The sequence below is a fragment of the Zalophus californianus genome, chromosome 7 (assembly GCF_009762305.2).
Source record: "Zalophus californianus isolate mZalCal1 chromosome 7, mZalCal1.pri.v2, whole genome shotgun sequence".
Taxonomy (NCBI): Eukaryota; Metazoa; Chordata; class Mammalia; order Carnivora; family Otariidae; genus Zalophus; species Zalophus californianus.
The window spans coordinates 105,111,768-105,132,087 of record NC_045601.1 but is presented as its reverse complement, the minus strand read 5'-3'; the positions used below and the strand labels follow the sequence as shown (position 1 = coordinate 105,132,087).

The following is a 20,320-nucleotide window of genomic DNA, read 5'->3' as shown; positions in this document are numbered from 1 at the left end:
GGTGAATCATATGACCATAAGGAGTACATGGATTTATAAAACTTCATGAGGATTTATTGATAGATTTTATGATTCAAGCTTTGGTCCCATCTTAAGAACTGATATTCCCCCTAATACTTCTATCACCAATTCTAATTTTGTTTATTTTGCCCAATCTATATTTATTAATACTATTGAAAAACACAAAAATAATTAATATTAACATTATTGAAGAACCAAAATTTTTACATCACATAAAAATGTGTGTTTAAAAGTGTATAAACCTGTGGCTTCTAAAGCAACTAAAACCCATTGACTTTTTCTTCTTTCTGTCACCAATTTTCAAAGGTGAAGTCTGGAAATCTGTTTTGAATCTCTCACAGCAGGTCTCTGTAGGGACAGATGACACACTCCAATTAGGGTCGGTTTATGAGAGTTTATTTGTAAGGCCTTATTCCACAGGTACAGGTGACAGGTAGAGGCACCTCAAGAGAGAGAGACACACCCAAGAGCCAGAAGCAGCAGAGCCGTTGCCACCCCCAGGCCTGGAGGGGGAAGAAGTGAGGAAAGGTTATCAGAACCAGAAAGGAGGGGATTTCTGGGGGGGGGGGGGGGGCGTGGCAGCCCAGGGCAACCTCACAGGGAGAGAACTGAACAAATAAATTTCCTAGGATATCTAGAATAAATAGAATAAGTTTCCAGAGTCCGCTCTCTTCATCCTCGCCTAGTCCCTGTCAGGGTTCCCCACTGCCCCTGTGGGCAGTAGAAGGCCCAGGAGTCTGTTGGTTGGGTTTATACAGGCCTAAGTCTCTGGGGTCAGAGAGCAGGGTGAGATGGATATGGAGGGTCAGAAGCACATTCACAATTTGTGTGTGTGTGTGTGTGTGTGTACAAGGGGATATGTATATGTGGGAAGGAGGCATGCACAGTTATATATGTATCAGAGGTGATCTTCCAACACTGAGGCTTAGTTTGGCACAAAATTCAAAGAAGGTGAACAAGGGAAACTCTACTGGATCAATAAAGATCTCAAAGGTTGTAAATGTCTTACAGATAAGGAATACAATATAGGAATCTTCAAAAGTTAGGGGTGGACAGGACCTTACAAATCTTACAATTCTTCCATTTTGCAGGTGGTGATGAGGCCCAGAATGATGAATTGGCATCGTGGTTCTGTGCCATGTAGAGGACATCCCAGACGAGGACCCAGGCCTCCTGACTCCCTAACTTTCCTTCTTTCCATCCCACACAGCTGCCATTCTTCTCTAAACTCTGTTGACTGTCCAGTGCACTGGGTCGCATGGAATGTAGATGGTTGGCCTGTTAATACACCCAGGCCATATGCTCCTGCTTTCCTCTGGCTTTATTTTCTGCCAATCTTGAACCAGGTTATGGTGCTTTGTATGTAGCCCTACCAAGCCAATCCACAGGGCATCCCTGAAGAATGCAGATTTTACTGGAAATTAGAGAGGAGGCAATAAAAATCTGCGTTTGACCTCTATGATCTGCCCCAAAGTTACTCTTAAGCTATGCATTCTCCCTTTCTCCTGACCCTCCCAGATCTACTTCTTCGTCCCTTTCGTTCAACTCTTCCTTCTCTCTCTCTCTCTCTCTCTCTCTACCTCTCGGTCTCAACCACACAGGTTGTGTGTCTCAACACACACACACACACACACACACACACACACACACACACACACCCCTTCCTCAATCCAATTTTTCAGTATTTTTCAAACTATGGGTTGGTTATAAACCAAGAGTGGGTTGTGAAATCAATTTAGTGGGTGAAATCAAATATCTTTTAAAAAAAGAGATAAAAATTTTAAAAAGTGAGATAAAAAGTGTGTGCGGTGGGGGGAGTTGTAGCATAAAACACATTTCTTATTATGAGTCATAGTGAGGAAAGCTCGGAAAATGTTGTCCTTTATCATACTGCCATTGATATGTGAAAGTCCATTATTCTGAGAATGATAGCATGGGGCTCAGTTTACTAAAGACCCTCTAGTTTCTAGGATTCACTCTCTATAGGAGATGTGGGGGGGGCAGAAATGACAGATAACAAATAATATTTTCCTGCCACATATGTAAATGAGCCCATCAGTTAATGAGCAGCAACTGAATTTTTTAGGTTGTTGTTGAAGGGGATGTGGAAAGGTTCCCTATCCCTGAAGAGTAAGGGACAAGACTAAAGATCTGTACTGTCCTCCATGATGAGTAAATAGGGAGTAGGGGGTCAGAGGCTGGTCAGAGTGGGAGGGGGCTCCTGAGGAGCATCCCAGAGGAGGACCAAGCCATGTAGCTTTAGAGGGATTCCTCCTGGATATGGAATAAGAGCTCCAGTGGTTGTTTGATTCAGGGAAGGACCACCTCCACCAGGCTGGAGATTCCATGGATATCCAGGAGTATCACTTGGGTTATACAAGCTTTGCCTTCTTTACATTTTTTAATACAAATTGACCTTCAGTTCTGACTCTTTTACTTCAGAAAAAGATTCTATGATGGCAGAAGAAGGCAAAGAAGGTGGTTTTAAATGTGGAGGAATCTCTCTAAAGCCCAAGACACTGACAAGGTAACTAAGGAGCTGGCTGGGACCCCTCAGGAAGGCACTCTTCATGTCATCATATATGTTCTCAGGTTTTTTAAAGAACCGAGTTATGTTTTCTTAATGTCCAAATTGTTAGAGCGTGAGTCCATGCTTGTATACTTGCTGGACACAAACCACCCCCAAATATCCCTCAGATGCTGTGTTCTGAACAAATCCTCCAGTTTTATCTTCTCATCTTGCTTCTGGCTCAGTGCAGAACATTCTGAGATTGCCTTTCTGCTATCTCATCCAGGTATCTGCTGTTGACCCAGCAGCACCATCAGGATGGGACGCTGCTCACCTCAAGTTCACAAGAACATGGAAACTTGTTCTTGATCTTTACTAGCATTACTGAAAATCCAGATATACCTTCTTGAAACTTGTAGGGCTTCATAACTGCTGCCTTGCATACTGGCTGCCTAGAAATGGACCACCTCTCTACATTGTCATTGCTATTAGCTCCTTCCATTGTCTCAGGGAGAGCCGATTTCCACCACTGGAATGGATCCAGTCTATCTATGTCTTAGAGTCTGGGTCCGGTGAACTCTAGCCCCCAAAAGAAACAAGAAAACCTACCTTCCAGGCCAAAGTGTGTCCCTCATTTCTTCCATTATTCTAACTTCTTTCCAGTGAGAGTATCAGGTCCTCTTGGGAAAATTTCACTTAGATACACCTAAATGGATAATAACAAAATAGTACTATATTTGTGTACTTCACGAAGTCTGGGTTATCCTGTCTTATCCATTGTCACCTTGGTAAAACTTTCTAGAAATGGTCATGCATACTCACTGAATGGTTGAAGATGCCTGCAAAATGACTTTACTAGGTACCATCCCTCTGCATTCCTCTTCATTCCATTTCCCTTTGTACCCCTTCATTTTCTTCTTTCGCTTTGCAAACTATGAATATCATTCCTCTTCTTTATTCTAGTAGGTCTACAGACTCATTGAGTCTTGTTGATATAGACTAATTCAACACATATATTTTTGGACACTTATTGTGTCCTAGTTACTGCTGCCAGACTACACAGTTTGCTCCTTCAGCAGAGAGAATTCATAAACTCATCTTGCCATTGTACCATGCATTCAATGGCCCATGTCTGGAAGCTGCCCAAAGGGAAACAAACATAGAGGAAGATCAGAGTCTCTAAGCCTGTGAGGGCTGCTAGAGATTTGTCTTCATTCCAAATGGCAGGAATAAAATCCATCTGGGCAGGGTGTCTTAGGAAGCTACAATAAACCAGAAGTAGCATATTCATGTAGATTTTATGGGATTCCAGAGTGAAGCCATAAATGAGTGTTTATTTTTAATCCCCCTCACAAGGGTCATTTTAATTAAAGTCTTAAGTTAAAGGGAGTTGGTGAGTTTATCAGCCTAACATCTGACCTAATGTATCTTCTGTTTCTTTGCAGGGCCATGAAATTCTTCATGCTCTGGGAGTTTTGCTTTCCTGTACCCTTTGACATAGAGCGTTCATTGAGAAGGGGGACATGAAGAAAGAAGTGGTGCCATGAATAGCCCCACCCTAGGGGGAGCAGCTCGTGAACAGGGGAAGTGCCCTGGGTGAGTCAAGGAGTTGCCATTTAGCTGACAAGAGGCTTACTGTAAAGCATGGAGGTAAAGGGAATTTCAAGGGAGGGGGAATGAATTGCCAGAAACCTGTCCTTTCCAAGCGTGTCCTAAGTTCTAGTTTGACTTGTCTAAAATTTGATGCTGGATCAGCAACTGCCCAGCTCAAGCCTTTCCCACTCTGTCCATCAGTGAAGGGAGAGTTGAAAAATCACCTGGGGGAAAAAGGTTATTAGGAATAATGAGAAAGCATTGGGACAAATTTGGTCCGAACTTCACGATTCCTGAGTTTCAAGCCGAGTTCAAATCTTTTGGGACTCAGCTTTTTTTTCTCTTGGCAAACCACAACATCCTTTTTCTAAAAAAGGAGCTTTAAGAAAGACTTCTTGACCATCAAATAGCTGTTAGAAAACAACATTTTGATGAGTTAAGTGTAAATGAATCAGAAACATGTGGATTAGATTTACCTCAAAGTCCATGTGGGTTTGCAGGGAAAGGAGGAAAAGGCTTAGGCAGAATCACACTTGGTGCTTTGCTGAAGCTTATATGAATGAAAAATAGGTTTGAGGGGTCATCAACTGCCAATGCTAGGAGGCTGCGGTTGGTCCCATGTGTATTGTTGTCATTGTTGTTATTATTATTATTGATTTGTGTATGTGGGCATTTATTTTGTATTATTTCTTTTTCTTTTTTATGCTTGTTGCTTAGACCCTGTCTATGACGTGAACTGCCCAGCATGCAGAAGGGTCAGTGGCTAAATTGGGCTTAGGACACAGAGCTTACCCTTGCTTTACCGCTGAATGCTTCTTTGTCTCTCTAAACATATGAGAAGAGAATGTATAAAAAAGGTCCTTACATTGTTTAAAAAGGGGGTTGTTTAGATATTATGGGAGGCTTTTCAATGTGAAAATTACCTACCTTCCATGACTCAAGAAGCCTAGTGGCCTCCCAAAGTACTATGGAAGTGAAAGGAAATTTCCAGGGAGAAGAGGTATATTGATGGAAAGATTAAGTAATGTAGAAGTGGTTATACTAAATGGTCTTTGATATTCCTTCCATTCTCCCTCACCCATTCACCACCCAATCTCCAAACCCTCCTGCATCTATGCTCTGAGTTCTTTCTATCTTTCAATGGGGAAAGTGTTCTTCTCCAGCAAAGGCCAATCAATCCCCTTACTTGTGCTCTAGACCTGCACTATCCAATATGGTAGCCAGCAGCCACAAGGTGCTATTAAGTGCACCTATTGAAATGACTCTAGTCTGAATTGAAGTGAGCTCTAACTATAAAATACTTAGTATGAAAAAGGAATATAAAGTATCTTAGTAATAATTGCATGTTGAAATGGTATTTTGAGTATGTTGTATGAAACAAAATATATTATTGAAATTAATTTTACTTCTTTCCCTTTTATGTTTTCTAATGTGGGTACTAGGAAATTTAAAACTATATATGAAGCTTGCATTATGCTCTAGACCCAACAGTTCCCAGGGACTCAGGGACATTACTCTTTTAATAATCTCATTTCTCTCTTATATCTTCAACATTTTCCCCTTGTCTGGATCATTCTGTTAGCTTCCCACTTGTACAAATGGCTCTCCTTGATACTATCACCCTCACTAGCTTCACCCTGTCCCATTTTACCGTCATAGTCAAGCTTCTTGAAAGCATTACGGTCTGCTTCCACTTCCTCATCAGCCAACCTCAGTCTGTCTTCTCCTACCGCTAGCCCAAACTTGCTCTTGCTAAAGCCACATGTGGCCTCCTCTGTGTAAAACCCAAAGGGCACATCTTTCCTGATCATCTCTGCAGTGTTTGACATAATTGATCACTCCCTGCTTTTCAAGACTTTCTTTTCTTGGCCTTTTCCTAGATGACCACATTCTGTACTCTCTCTGGCCATTCCTGCTCAATCTCTTTTAGATCTTCCACACTATCTCCAAACGCTGGAGTGCCTCGGTCCTTTTCGCACTCCGTATATTCTTTCCCGAGACAACTTGCTCCATTTTCATGATTTTAAATGCAATTTATGCTGACAACCCCCAGTCTCAAGGCATCTACTACAAACTTGGAAATACCCCGACCTCTCTTCTGCACTCCAACCACACATCTAAGGGCCTACTTGACTCTTTACTTAGGCATCTCGCAGGCATCTCAAACTTACCATGTCCAAAAAGGAACTCTTAGGCATCCCTTCCAAGTTTTGTTCTTGGGCAGTCTTTTCCATCTCAGTGAAAGACATTACTACCCGCTCAGGTTCCCATGTCGGAAATCTGGGTGTTATCCTCAGTTTCTACCCCCTCTTCCACATACAAATATCACCAAGTACTCTCGATTATACCTCAAAGAATGTTTCTCAAATCCATCAGGTTCTCTCCATATGCCTGGTCTAAGGGGCATAACCTTTCTCCTAGATTACCACAATTGTCTCTGAGCTGGTTTCAGTAGGTAGCGTCAGACAGAGGTGACATTAAAGCTACACTTAAACTACTGTCACAATGATGAGAAGGAACCAGGCCTAAAGAGATCAGAAGAAAGAGCATTCTAGGCAGTGAAAAGAGCAAGTGCAAAGGTCCTGGGGTGGGAAAGAGCTTGGTGAATTTGAGGAACAGAAAGCAGGCCACGAAGTTTGGAGTAGGTGCAGAGAAAGAGTGTGAGCCTGCTTTGAGGGTCAAAGGCTACTGTGTGACAAGTGGATAGAAACGGAGCTCAGGTAGAAGCCTTAACAAGTGTTGGGAGCCTCTGTGCTAAGTCAGTGGCTTGAGCTAGGTTATGCTAACAGGGATGAAGAGTAGAAGTGGATTTATTTGAGATGTGCTGTGAAGGTAGAACCAACAAGACTAGCCAGTGGGTTCTAAGCAAGAGAAAAGCAGGACTCCTTTTCTGAGATGGTGAATACTCAAGAATTTGGATTTGAGCTAGAGAAGCTATGAATATGCTAGTCTGAAGTTCAGAGAAGTCAGAAGTATATTAGAGTCATCGGTGCATAGATGGCATTTAAGGTCACAGGGACCGATGAGAATTTCTAGAGAAGAAAGATCCAGAGAAATGAGAAGAGGGATCATTACTGATAAGTAAGTGGGAGAAAAGGAACCGGCAAAGGGGGATGAGAAGGAGCGGCCCCAGGGGTGGGAGAAAAACCAGGGGAGTGAGGGCTTCACAGAATCTAGAAGGAAACTTTCAAGAAGGTGGGAGCAATCCCCTGCATCAAATGCCACTACAAAGGTGATGAAGATGAACCCACAAAAGTGTCTGTTAAATCTGACTTGATGGAAGGTTGATGGTAACTGATAAGAAAAGTTTGAGTAGAGAGGGAGAGGAGCGTTCTTAAATGCTTTTAAAAAACTTGTTTTGGGGGTGCCCACGTGGCTCAGTTAAGCATCTGCTTTTGGCTCGGGTCATAATCCCGGGGTCCTAGGATCCAGTCCCACATCGGGCTCCCTGCTCAGCGGGGAGCCTGCTTCTCTCTCTCCCTCTGCAGCTCCCCCTGCTTGTGCTCTCTGTCAAATAAATCAATAAAATCTTTAGAAAATTTTTGTTTTTAAGGAATAGCCAAGATATGGGGGCCAAGAGAGTCCCTTTTTGCAGATGAGAGATGGTAGAGTCTGTTTACTCATTGATGGGCATGGTCCAGAGGAGACAGAGAGATAAACGAGGCAGGAGAGTAAGACCCATGTCCTCTGAAGCTCGTGCTTTTAACATCTATTTGCAGAGTGACAGCCCCCGTGGTCATCGCCTATTCTTCTTCCTTCTTGAGCTCAGCATGGAGGGTGTGCATTGATTCCTTCTGGTCAGTTGAGTCTCTTTGTGTATCCCCTTGCCTGGATATCTGTGTGCCCTCTGGTGACAAGTGTCTACCAGAGTTCCCCAGGACTGAGCAAGGACGCTTTGGTCTGATAGAGCACATTCCAGGAACAGGGCTCAGAACCTGTAACTTTCCCTTTGAACACAATATAAATGCTACTGTGGACCTCAGAGGTTAATTCATTACAACCAAGCAATTAAATCTAGGGACTGTTTGGAAGATAAAACGCGGCAGGTAATAACCAGTTTGGAAAACTCAGCCATGATGGATTTCTATAATTTCCTCTCACTTCACAGAGCCACATCTAGTGACCCGAGGCAGGATGGTGTGACTGCCTGGTGGTGTCAGAAATGCGAGGGGGAGATTATTTTTATTAAACAAGTTACTTCTGAAAGCGTTGGCCTCTCTTGCTTCCCCTTTCTCTCTCAAGAAGGTCATTTGCCAGCTGGTAATGCATTTAACCCTTCCACATACAGTCAAGCTCATGTTAGCCAGGAGGATCATTTTACAAAGGGAAGTGATCTAAACTGTTTTTTCTCCTAGCTAGTATTCTCGGTTTTGAATTCAGACTGCTTCCCCTCTGTTGTTAATGCACCTATGTTGGTTTAATTGCTTTACTTGCCCACCCTCCTTGGGCGGGTTTTGTATAAATTATTGAGAAATAAGATGTTTGGCTTGTCCTCTCCTTCATTACACTGCTTCACCCATGAGAAAGAAGAACAGCCAGGCTGGAGCTGGGATCAAAACCCTAGATTTGAATTATTTTTTGGCTCTGTTCTCTGCACCTCTTTCGATCTGACAAAATGTGTAGCCATCCTGAATTGTTTGTTCCACAGACATTCCTGGGCACCCACTTTGTTCATGACATGGTGTTGGGCACCGTGGAGCAGATCAACATTTAATCATGGGGCTCCCCTGCCCTCTGGGAACTTGTCCCCCCTCCGCTTTGGTGGGGAGCACAATGAGGTTGCTGACACAGTCATTTTAGGAGATTGTTTTCTCTGAGCCAAATTGCCCTGTCTCATTAATGACAGGCTCAATTTCCATCAGGTTCCTTGCTGGGTCTTGCAAGAAGGCCAAGAGGGAGCTTCCTTCCAGCGCAAATTGTAATTCTCTGCAGATATGTGTTGGCATCCATCACTCAGGAACATAATGAAGTTAATTTCAAGAAAAAGCAAACACAAACATAACAGTGATCAGGAGAGCAGCCACAACTGTCTGAGCCATTTCTTCCTTCAATGGAGGAATTAGCTCGTTAAGTAATCTGCACCGCCTCCTTTTCCACAAAGCATTTAAGGAGGCGATTGTCCGGTTCAAAGGTAACGGTTTCAGGTTTGCAATCAGGAGACTTGAGTTCAAGCCCCAGCTCTGATTATTTGCACCCTGCCCCTTTTTAGCCCAGAGGGCCCAGATGTCATTAAATCATTTCTTCTACCTACTTCTCAGGGCTGGTGGGAGGATGAAATGAGATAGTAATATACATGAAAGGACTTTGTTAAGGAATAAAGAGCTATGCACATGTTAGTTATTATTTCAGAAACCAAAGTTAAGAAGAGATAAAAATCTTAATCGGGCAGGAATTTTTCTACAGAGCTAGTTGGCAGTTCTTCTCTTTCTCATTTCTTCTCTGTTTGCCTCTCAGAGAATTAGCAACCAGATAGGAAGGAAATGCCATTATTAGAATATAGGCTGTCTGGGTGGCAGGGAGGTTTTAGCTGAGGCATTTTTAGTGGTGTGGTTTCCAGGACTCTGATTTGCATACCTGCAACTGTCTAGCCCCCTGATGACAAAAATATACACAAGTGACATATATTATGCTTTGGTTTGCTGGGGTATCTTTGATTTTTACCTTGAAGCTAATTCTTTTGGGTGGAGGCACTGACTCCAGAGAGATCGTTCAGAATAGCGCTCAGCCCAAAGGTCTGTAGGGAGTCTGGACGCCAGACGACCACCCCTTGGCCCCTGCCGCCACCAGCTGCTTTGCGCACCCTGAGAGGCATCGCCCTGAGTCTGATAGGACCTCATTAGCTCATTAGGCTGTATTTTGTATTTTGTGAAATCCATGTTAGACGCATCTTCTTTGAAAATTAAAAAATTTATATGTGCATCCACACATCCGCCTCCATTTATTTATTGTTCCTCTTTAATCTCTAATCTGTTCTTTTTGTTTGTTTGTTTATTCACCAGTTGGTGTTGACCAGTTGTTTCCTCACCAATTGGTTGTTCATCAATGTTATTTTAAAAAGTGTTTTCCAAAGAGCGGGACCATTAAAGGCTCACCTTTAGGAGAGTGACTTGGAGTGTTAATAGAAAATGCTGATTCCCGTCTTTGAGACATAACAAATAAGACTATCTGAAGGTGGGACCCAGGAATCTGCATCTCCAACAGGCTTCCCTGGAAGACATCAAGCACACTCGAGTTTGGAAACTCTTCTTTAAATATTGTCCACATGGCTTTGGTAGCTTCATTGCCATTTCCTTCGGGTTGAAAGTTCCTGGACTAGCACTCTTGATTTCATTTAGGGCAGCTGGATCAGCACGTATTAGCTCTACATTCATCTTGAGCTTTGGTAGACCCTTAACCAATTTTGAGTTTATTCTTCTTGGCCTGAAGATCATTCTTCTTTTCAGACAGAACAAAAGCAAAACAGGAGTCAGAGAGCTCTGCTTTCATTCTACCATCCTTCAAACATACAGCATTGAAACCAACCTCTAGACCTCTCCCTGGATAGTTAGTCCGTGCCCGCCACAAAAAGATCTCTTCTGACTCTAGTATTGCCACTTGCGTCACTCACCATGGATCAGGGTGACTATTCTGGTTTATTCGGAAGTCTCCCAGATTTAGCACTCAAAGTTCCATGTCCTGGGAAGCGAGAACCACTAGTCACCCCATCAAGACACTGATCTCCCTGACTCTTCTTCCAGTTCAGGCTAACTTGTATATTCATGCTATGTACTGGTTGGATTTAATGTTCATCTTTGTCCCTATTTCTTAAATACACTTCTGAGAGTTTCCTCTGCAAGAATAATGATTTATTTCAATGTATTAATTTTTTTTTTTTTTAAACCAGGTGGTGATGTCACTTGACTTCTATCCAGTGAAGGGATGCTTGGGACTTCCACGTAAAACCTCCTGGGCATGGAATCAGAGCTGCTCCAGGAACTGGCTGTGCTTTAGCCTCCTGACTTTTTGCACTGAGTGACACATCAGCTGGCTTGCTTTCCTTATCTATTAAAGTAGGGTCATCCTCTCGGTGTCTTATATACTTTATGTCATCCTTTTGGTCAAATGGCTTAGGATTCATCTGAAAATAAGAACCCAAGTGTCAAGCCAACTAGGAATTAAAGTGGAGTTTAACAAGCCACCAAGTGCTCATAAGGACACCCAAATATCTCAAAGGTGATCCCATGCCTTCAGCCAATATCCCCCTCCCTGCACCGCTTACTTCACCCTCTGATGTGGGTGGTTCCAATGTTATTTCGGGAAGGGGCTGAAACCACAAGAAGACTGTGTTGTATGGAGTTAAGAGAGGGGATTTCTTGAGATCTGAATTAGTCATAGTCAGATTGCACACATTTGCGACAGCCTTAAGAGAGTACACGGTCTCCTCTTGTGATTCCTTTTCTTCAAATGGATAATAAAGTTCTCAAACATTGCTTCATGCCAGACCAACTTTTAATTGTCCTTAGTTACACTAGGCCCCCCCCACTATTAAAATGGGGTATAGGAATCAGTACCCTGTACTCATTTATTCATTTTATTTTATATTTAAAAATAAATAAACCCCCCAAATAAACGATTTGGCCGAATTGAGGCATTTCCTTCTTTTCCTTCACTTGGGATCAATAGAGAATTTTCCATCACAACAATAACTGCCTCCCCACTCCTTTTTAAGATCTTCCCACCCCCATGAGATGGATTTCCTGCCCGACCCGCAAGGCCATGAAATAAATTCCTTCAAATTCTAGCATTGGCCAGACACTCTGCTCTTGGCATGTCCCATCATCTCCATCTGGGTGGCATCCTCCATGTGGTGCAGCTGACCACAGCCTCCCCCACCCTTCCTCGGGGCCTGGTCCCGTCACACACGTGTTCTTCAGCAACCTGTCAGCAGCAGCCTTCTGAATTCTAGGAGAGCTATCTCCTTGACTTGTGTTATGCAACCTCCCTTTCTACAAAATAATCCTCTTCTTTTGAAGTCCAGTTTGAGGACTCACCCCATTGAGACGGCAAGCATAGTCCGTATCACCTTAACTTCTGTTCATTCATACATCAAACAAAAGGCCACCTTAGTTTGTTAGGACAGTCTCCCCTTTCTCTTCCAGCTACAAGGATACCTTTAAATTACACCTGGAAATGTTTAAGAAAACTAGAAACACTAAAAGCCCTCTACAGTGATTGGAATAAATCCTTGGATTACCCTATCAGGGTGGAACCAAAGAAAGAAAGGTGCTGCTTTTCAAAGTTATAGTCATGCCACTTCCTAGAAGGAAGACAGACCTGCTACTAAGAATGGAGTTGCTCTTTTTTTTTTTTTTAAGAAAACAATTTAATGAGGCTTTGGTTATACAACATGTTTTATTTATATGGATGCATTTGAATTAAAGAGAGGCATAAAATAGCTTTGCATGATTTTTATGAAAATTTCAATGTCATTTGGGCTCGCCTCAGGGCTCGCTATTGGGGAAAGGGAGGTGGCCGGCAGGCAGAAGCTTGGCGGAGAAACGTGGTAAGAGAGGCACTCTGATTGGTGCAAGACCTGAAGCTGTGTCCTGGCCATTCAAGCCCTCAGGAAGGGCTTAGACAATCAACTTCCTTAATATCGGTATCTAATATCCAATTATAGTCACCAATATCCAGTTTTAACTGTAACCTGTCCTCTGTTGTAATCCCCCTATGTGAGTTCCAAACTGTCAAAGTCTGTTCCACACAAGGCAATGTTGGTTTTGCTTTGGGGAATACAAGGAGGCTGATCTGCACTTGGGAGCAGTAGTGTAGATAAGAACGCAGACTGAAAACAGAGAGATTGGGAGAAACCAAGAACAGGGGGTTAGGGCTGATTGGTATAGGTAAGCTCCCAAAAATTGTAAATACCTTATAGAAATCCTGAGAAATACTTGAGAGTCACTGAATTCCCCACAGTTACAGAGAATAGAGGCCTGAGTTATTTTACATGAATATTAGACAGAAGTTTGTAGAAGGTTGTAGACCTTGGGTCACTTGGGTTGTATTATTTATGAGAACACTTCTTTCTCAAAAGCAGACAATCTAAAATCTTCAGGGAGGACAGCAAATCTCTCAACAGACTTTTATAAGCACTATTGCTTGAACTCTAATCCACTGAAAATTTAATTTGTATAATTTTCTCATGTTTTGCTATTTTCTTCTGACATAATCACAGATACATAGTAATGTTCACGATCCGTGGACAATAATTCTGCTTTTGAACATACATCAAGCACTTCTACTGCCATGGCTGCAAGGCTGTCAACCTTCTGGGGTAGGAAAGCAGAAGAGGGGAGCATGTCAGGAGGTGTAAAGCCAATTCTAGGACTGGCCCTCAAGGAGAGTGGCGGAACTTGAGTTGAATGCCTGTTGATGAAAACACCCGAGGGTGCCAATATGGTGGATGGGTCTCAGCAGCAAGAGTATTTGGAAGGGGCAAGATTCTTGGTCTAGAGGGTGAGTGCCTTGTGCATCCAAGAACTTCTGTCCATCAGAAGCAGAACCCCAGCCCGTAGGGAAGAAGATGGTGAATAGTCTCCTGAATCTAGGGAAAGAGGCCTCGCTAGAGCTATGTGTCTGTTGAAATGAATTCATCCAAGCTCATGAAACTCTAGTACTTGACCTGCTGCTTGTTACTGCCACAAGCTCCTGAGGTAGAGGGGCAAAGGGAACAGGCTTTATTTCTAACTCAGACTTTGGCCCCATATTCCTGTCTGGTGTCATCCCTGAAGATGTAAACAGTAATGACCCCATTTTTCTCCTCCAACCCAAGACCTAAAGTCAGGTCTCTCGGCCTCTTATCCCTGGGCCTATATGTGGTTTTACTTTCACCACTCTGATAGTGAGGATGCACCCAAAAAGAAGAATCCAGGAGAAAGAGAACACTGGCCACGTTCACACCATTGGCCTCTCCTCCCAGCCATAGCTTCGTTGCCTGGGACTGAGATCTAACTTGGTCCTGAGACCCCATGATCCCAGAACTCTTTCTGTTGGAAGTGGCAGAGAGATGAGGAGATTGGAGAAGCCACCTGGAGAAGAGGGGAAGCTTTGAGCTACTTCTAGGGGTCACAGGGTGTCACTAATGTTACGTGAGGGTAGAGACTCATGTGAGAGGGCTGTGGTTCAGAGCAGGGCATTCATCCCCATGCAGTTAATGGGATATGGAGGACTAACGACTGAGAAAATGAAGCTAATGCTAAAGTCTTGGGGGCGGGGGGTGCACAGAATTCTCACCTCATTCCTACAAGCCATCAGTTTACATGACTAATTCCAAACAAATTCCAAACATGCCCATTAATTGGCATGGGGCTTCTAACTTACTGCCTGGCTTGATTAGGGCTGAGTTGGGGCCAGAATAGGCTTGGGGCAGTAATGGAAAATGTTGAGGTCTTACAGAACGTGAGGCTGGGGCAGGAAGGAGAGATAAAGTAGTCACCCGGAAGATGCCTGTGGACTGTCTTTCCCCACCAGGGAGACTGACATTAGTCCTCTTTAGCTTTCCTGCTTAGGCAGGATTGGGAAAATAAACATTGATCTGTAGCTATTTTGCAATGACATCTCATACCTGGGAGAGGGTTCTATTCTCATACAACAGCAGGAAATTTTCAGATGAGCTGCTCATTGCAGACCTAGCCATGCCTTTGGCTAGCTGTCACCCAGTTATTCTGATATATTATCTGAACACGTTGGTTCTTGGCTCCATTTATTGCGTTTAATACGTTTGCAATATGTAACAATCAGCTTGACGCCGACTCTAACAATCAGGAGGGATGTCAAAGCCAATTGAATGGATGCCACACCCAATCAGGATAGACACCATGGCCAATCAAAATGGAAGCTGACCAGAGCAACTGACGCGCCTCAGCAGTGCCGACCAGCCGAGGAGCCGCCCTGTTCCGACCGAGCGCTTGGAATAATTAATTGCGATAGGAGCCTTCTACTAGTGAGAATTTCAGGAAGTTTGATGGGCTTGTTGAGTTTGTGGTTCTTTAAATCCTTGCAAGAGCTGCCTCGAGGCAAAGCTGGTCTCCTTAGCACATTGCATGGCATATGCAGCGAAACATCTTCAAGAGGGTAAGGCGGCAGCCAGAGCTTGGCCCCTGGCCACCCCTCTTCTGCTGCAAACTTGAAAGCAAACGTGTGTGGGGGGTGGAGGCAAAAAGATACATGCCAAGATTTAGCTTGAATTCCCTGGAGACGGTTCGGAGGCCCGTATGCACACTCACGCACATGTGCCGACGCTCACATGTGTACGCTTACGCGGCACTCCGTGCCGGCTCGTGCTGGAGGGCTTCAAGGGAGCTGGGCCCAGGCGGAGCCCGCGGCTGGCAAAGGCATTGTTCATTGTATCGTGAGTGACATGAAATCCACCGTTTGACAGCCAGCCCACATAGCTGTGGTGATGTGAAAGGCTCACTTTAGATCACGCATTCCACTGCTGTGCATGGATTAATATGGCTTTGAAAGGGCTTTTCTTTCTTTCTTTCAAATTTAATATGAGAGTATATGAGGAAGAACATGGTAGCAATTAGCTGCTGCCATGAATTTTATGAGCAGTTTGCTAGAAACCACATTAATGACTCCACGGGTAGTGCTGAGATCAGTTTTGCAATGTTATTTTTTCTCTCCACACGCACCCCCCCGCCCCCAACCTCTTTCCCTCTTAAAAAGGCCAGTTTGAAGCTCCAGGATGGTATCAGGTGGGTGGGCCTGATGGCCAAGATTCTCTTTTCCAAGACAGGTAGCCCATCTCTGCCTTGGATCCTACACAGAGCCTGGTGGCTGGTTCCAGCCTTGTTTTGGAGCCTGGAACAGCTGTACTGATAGGAAATCGGCTGGCCTTGGTTCTGACAGGTGGAGAGAAACCAATGTAACAAGTGTCCACAGTGAAGTCCCTATCAAAGAGAAACTTAAAGATCCTGCATGTTTCTCAATTTTAATAAGGGGAACTAGAATAAAATGTGGGCATTAGCTAGGGAAAAAAATACAAGTGAACAGTCTTTATAAATTCTCAGGAGGCATGGGTGGAGAGGGTTTAAAAATATTGTAGCTGAAGCCAAGGGAAAGAGTTGGTATTGGATAAAGGGACCAGATGCAGGAAGCCAACCTCTCTGCATAGCTTCTTGGGCACGTGTGATGAAGCCGACTGAGGTCTGTGTTCAAAAGCGACTTCATCTGTTAAGCGTCTGCCTTCAGCTCAGGTCACGATCCCGGGGTTCTGGGATTGAACCCCAAGTCTGGCTCTCTGATCAGTGGGGAACCTGCTCCTCCCTCTCCCTCTGCTCCTGCTTGTGCTCCCTCTCTCCCTCTCTGTCAAATAAATAAATAAATAAAATCTTTAAAAAAAAAAAACAAAACAAGCAACTTTAAGTCTGCAGAATCTTGAAAGAAACAAAAATAAGTTTGTTACCAAGTCACAAACCTTGATCAAATCGTGAGAGGAGGATCCAGAAACAGGAAACAAGTTAGATACAGTCCCAGCCACACTAGGCAATCTGCGGGCAGGAGAAGTAAACAAAACAAAACAAAACAACAAGTAAAAAACACCTCGGTCTGCTTGAGGGAAAATAGATAACGAGGGTGGTGAGAACACAGCTTTTACTTCTAATTCTTTTCTAGGACATGGGAAGTTCGCAACAGAGAGCTCTGGAATGAGTAGAGGTGAGCTGGTAAACTGAGGCTCCTTCTGGGTCAAGGAGACAGGCCACCTGTGCAGGGGAGAGGCACTGACAGCTGCCTCCTGAGAATAAGCCTCTACACCTCCCTCCCTGTGGGCCCAACTGAAAGTTGTGGCTTCTTGTCCAGGAAAACGTCGGGCCTTTGACTCAAGCAGAGATTCGGGTTGACCATAAATGACGGGCCTCGGATCAATGATAAAACGACACCTTGTTAGCACATTTTTTTTCCCTAAAATATTCAAAATGACAGTGGTCTGCTGAGGTCGCTTCATCTCAAATGCTTTCACTGAGCGCCATCTTTTTGACCGATGAGAAGTAAAAAATTCACGATAATAAATCCACGGGCGGCTTGAATCTTTCATGCAAGGCACATCTGATTCTTGGCAGTTTGTTTGGATGATGGAAACGATACCATCAAATATCGTTTGATAGAAACATGATTAAATGGCCTGTTTCCTGACATTTCCTGATGAAAACATTGTATTTTAAGTTTAGACATGAATATTTCAATAATCGAGAACTAGACTGTTAGTAAAGTTGGCTCATTGAAAACATTCCCCATTTGGAGACTTTTTTGATCTGGGTTCAGCTTTTTTTAGAGTGGGCCATCTTATAAAACTTTTGATGCCTCAGCTAAATATTGTCAGATTTGAAAGAGACTCGGTAACAACCACGTGTGTAAGAGTTAGAAGAGCACCGTTGGTTTAAAATGTAGTCTGTGCAATGTAAATGTAAATGCAATTTAAAATGTGGGGTGCCTGGGTGGCTCAGTCGGTTAAGCATCTGCCTTTGGCTTGGGTCATGATCCACGATCCCAGAGTCCTGGGATCGAGCCCAGAGTTGGGCTCCCTGCTCGATGGGGGAGTCTGCCTCTCCCTCTCCATCTGCCTCTCCCCCTGCTCATGTTCTCTCTCGCTCTCTCTCAAATAAATAAATAAAATCTTAAAAATAAATAAATAAAAATAAAAATAAAATGTGATCAGTGGCGAAATGACCCTTCGCCTCCTCTCAAATAAAGCAAAATCCAACACAAGGTCAGTGTTAACAGAAAAAAAAACTGGCACGGGGTGCCTGAGTTCTCACATCTTTTGTTTTTTAAACTGTGCACATAGGGTGCCTGAGTGGCTCAGTCATTAAGCGTCTGCCTTTGGTTCAGGTCGTGATCCCAGGGTCCGGAAGCCTGCTTCTCCCTCTCCCACTCTGCCTGCTTGTGTTCCCTCTCTCGCTGTGTCTCTCTCTGTCAAAATAAATAAATAAAATCTTTAAATAAATAAATAAATAAATAAATAAATAAATAAATAAACTGTGCACGTATGTTATACAAACTCGTTTTGATGTCTTTCACAACAAAAAAAAGTGTAAAAACTTAACTTGGAACTCTGAGCCAAACCTCCCTCCTCTACATCATCTCCCCCCCCCCACCGCCACACACACATACACACTTAGTATTAATCAAATCCTCGTATGATTTCTACTTTGGGCCTTGGCCATTTGAGTGACAGGGCAAGTCATGAAAATAAGGGCTGGAAATCCCCAGGTATGAGGGAAAGCTGAGGGCATGGGCGTCCCTTAACCTGGAGAAGACAAGGACCCGGTTGATTTAATAATGGTCTCCCAGTTTCTGGAGCGTTAGTATGCAGAAGATGGTGTCCAGCTGTTTTTCATTTCTAGTGAAGACAGAAAAAAAAAAAAAAAAACCCAGGGACTGGGATTGCGTCAGGGGGAGAGATCAGGGTTAGAGCTGAAGAAGCAGGGCCTGGTGGAAGGGTTAGGAGACGTTGGAGTGAACAACCCAAGGAAGATTATGAAATCCCCATCTTGGGAAGTCTGCAAATAATGTGATCTGTGTGGACCAGCGCGGTGGAACGGGTTGCTTATCTGCCTGCTAGCGAGCGAGCGAGGGCCGGCTGAGCGGAGGGGGTCTGCGGGCCAAGTCCCCTGGTCGCCATGACTCCGGGTGGCGTGAACGCCCTGCGGCCGAGAGCCCGGTGCATGGAGCCAGGAGCCTGGGGCCTTGTGGCAAAGCCTCTTGTCTGTGTGCTGGGGTAAGCTGACACTTCACGTTCCTTTCCACTCCAATGGCTCCAGAGTCATTTAGGATCCTTCTGACTGCCAACTGCCACCTTGAAATAGGGCAAGTATCTGAAGCAAATCCTCCAGGACATGCAGGCCCCGAGGGGCATGTGCAACCTTGGGGAGCCGTGGTCACCGGACACCTCACAGAGGTCCCTGAGAATTGTTAGCCCAGCGGGAAGCCCCACGGAACAGAGATGTGGGAAACAGGAAGATCTGGATATTAAACATATCTCTTACTCTTTTTAAAACATTTTTTGACACAGAAGCTAAATTTTCTTGACGACCAGATTTCTCTCCCTCCCTCCCTCCCTCCTCTCTCTCGCTCTCATTTTTCTTTCCCACTCGAGGTCTTTCAAGCTTTCTTTACTTAAAAACAAAATATTTAAAGTATGACAATTAGGTCTCATGGATGCTGAGAGGCAAACCCAGAGAATGTGAAGAAGGCAATTTAATTTTTTTTTTGTTAAAAAAATAAAAGCCTAGAGCTTTGCTTCACTTAGAAAGGATACTCTTACTTGTGTCTGTTTTAAATATATTTCTTAAGGTGATGAAACATCCCAGGGAACAGAGCTGTATGTGAAGAGATTTGTGTGGAAAGGAGGATTTTAAAAAGTTTTTTTTTTTTCATCTTCCCAAAGCAACTCAACCTCATACTTCAAAGGAGCTGAGCAGAACTTCTACCTAAGGGAGGCCTTGCCTCCCCCAGTCAGCTTGGTTTCCATACCATGGTTTTTCTGGAAATGTCCTCTTTCCATACGCTACCTCTGAGTCATGCCTCATTGAGAGTGATGATTATGATCTCCTCTGGACGTTCAGATGCTGCTGAGAATCGGGAGGGTATTTTGAGCCCTGGAATTTGGGCTCTGCCACATGTTTGGATTAACAACCAGTTAAACCTTGCAAAGGCAATATTTTTCTATGCAGTTAGTTTTTATACCAAACAAGGTTTGTAGTAATTGGATGCCCTACTTGAGCAAAACTGTTTACCAGAAAATAAATCACTCCTGGCATTAAGAAAACACAAGGCCCGGGATTCGCCAGCACAGCATCATCTCGTTCATTTCTCATAAACCTAGCCCCAAACATGTGCATTCTCATCTATGATGACTTATGCTTTGAATTGTGGTCTCTTTATTTCCATGCCCATTATAATGCTTACCTAAACATTTCCCTCTGTTTAGCTGCAGTGCTTCTGGTAATGACTTCTATTTGGCTGCTGGGAAGCATTTGCCAGCTTTTAGCGAGCCCTATGGAAGAGAGAGAGGGAGGGCGATTGCGAGAGAAAAGGCGAGGAAGTAGGGAGAGCAGAAGAAAAGAGGCATATTTTTTCCATCATTGGCCACAGAATTGTGGAGAACTGAAACTTGAAGCAACTTTAGGGTCATCTAAGTTAGCTCTGTGATTT

General features: G+C 43.8%; 1 long non-coding RNA gene across 1 annotated transcript; it reads right to left on the bottom strand.

Annotated features, from left to right (window-relative positions):
• Positions 1-399: 399 nt before the first annotated feature.
• On the bottom strand, positions 400-14,830 carry LOC113928057. The gene is made up of 4 exons (XR_003521766.1): positions 14,727-14,830; positions 3,140-3,236; positions 1,095-1,435; positions 400-524 (listed from the first exon to the last, which is right to left on the bottom strand). It is a non-coding gene; the product is annotated as an uncharacterized LOC113928057 (long non-coding RNA).
• Positions 14,831-20,320: the final 5,490 nt, after the last annotated feature.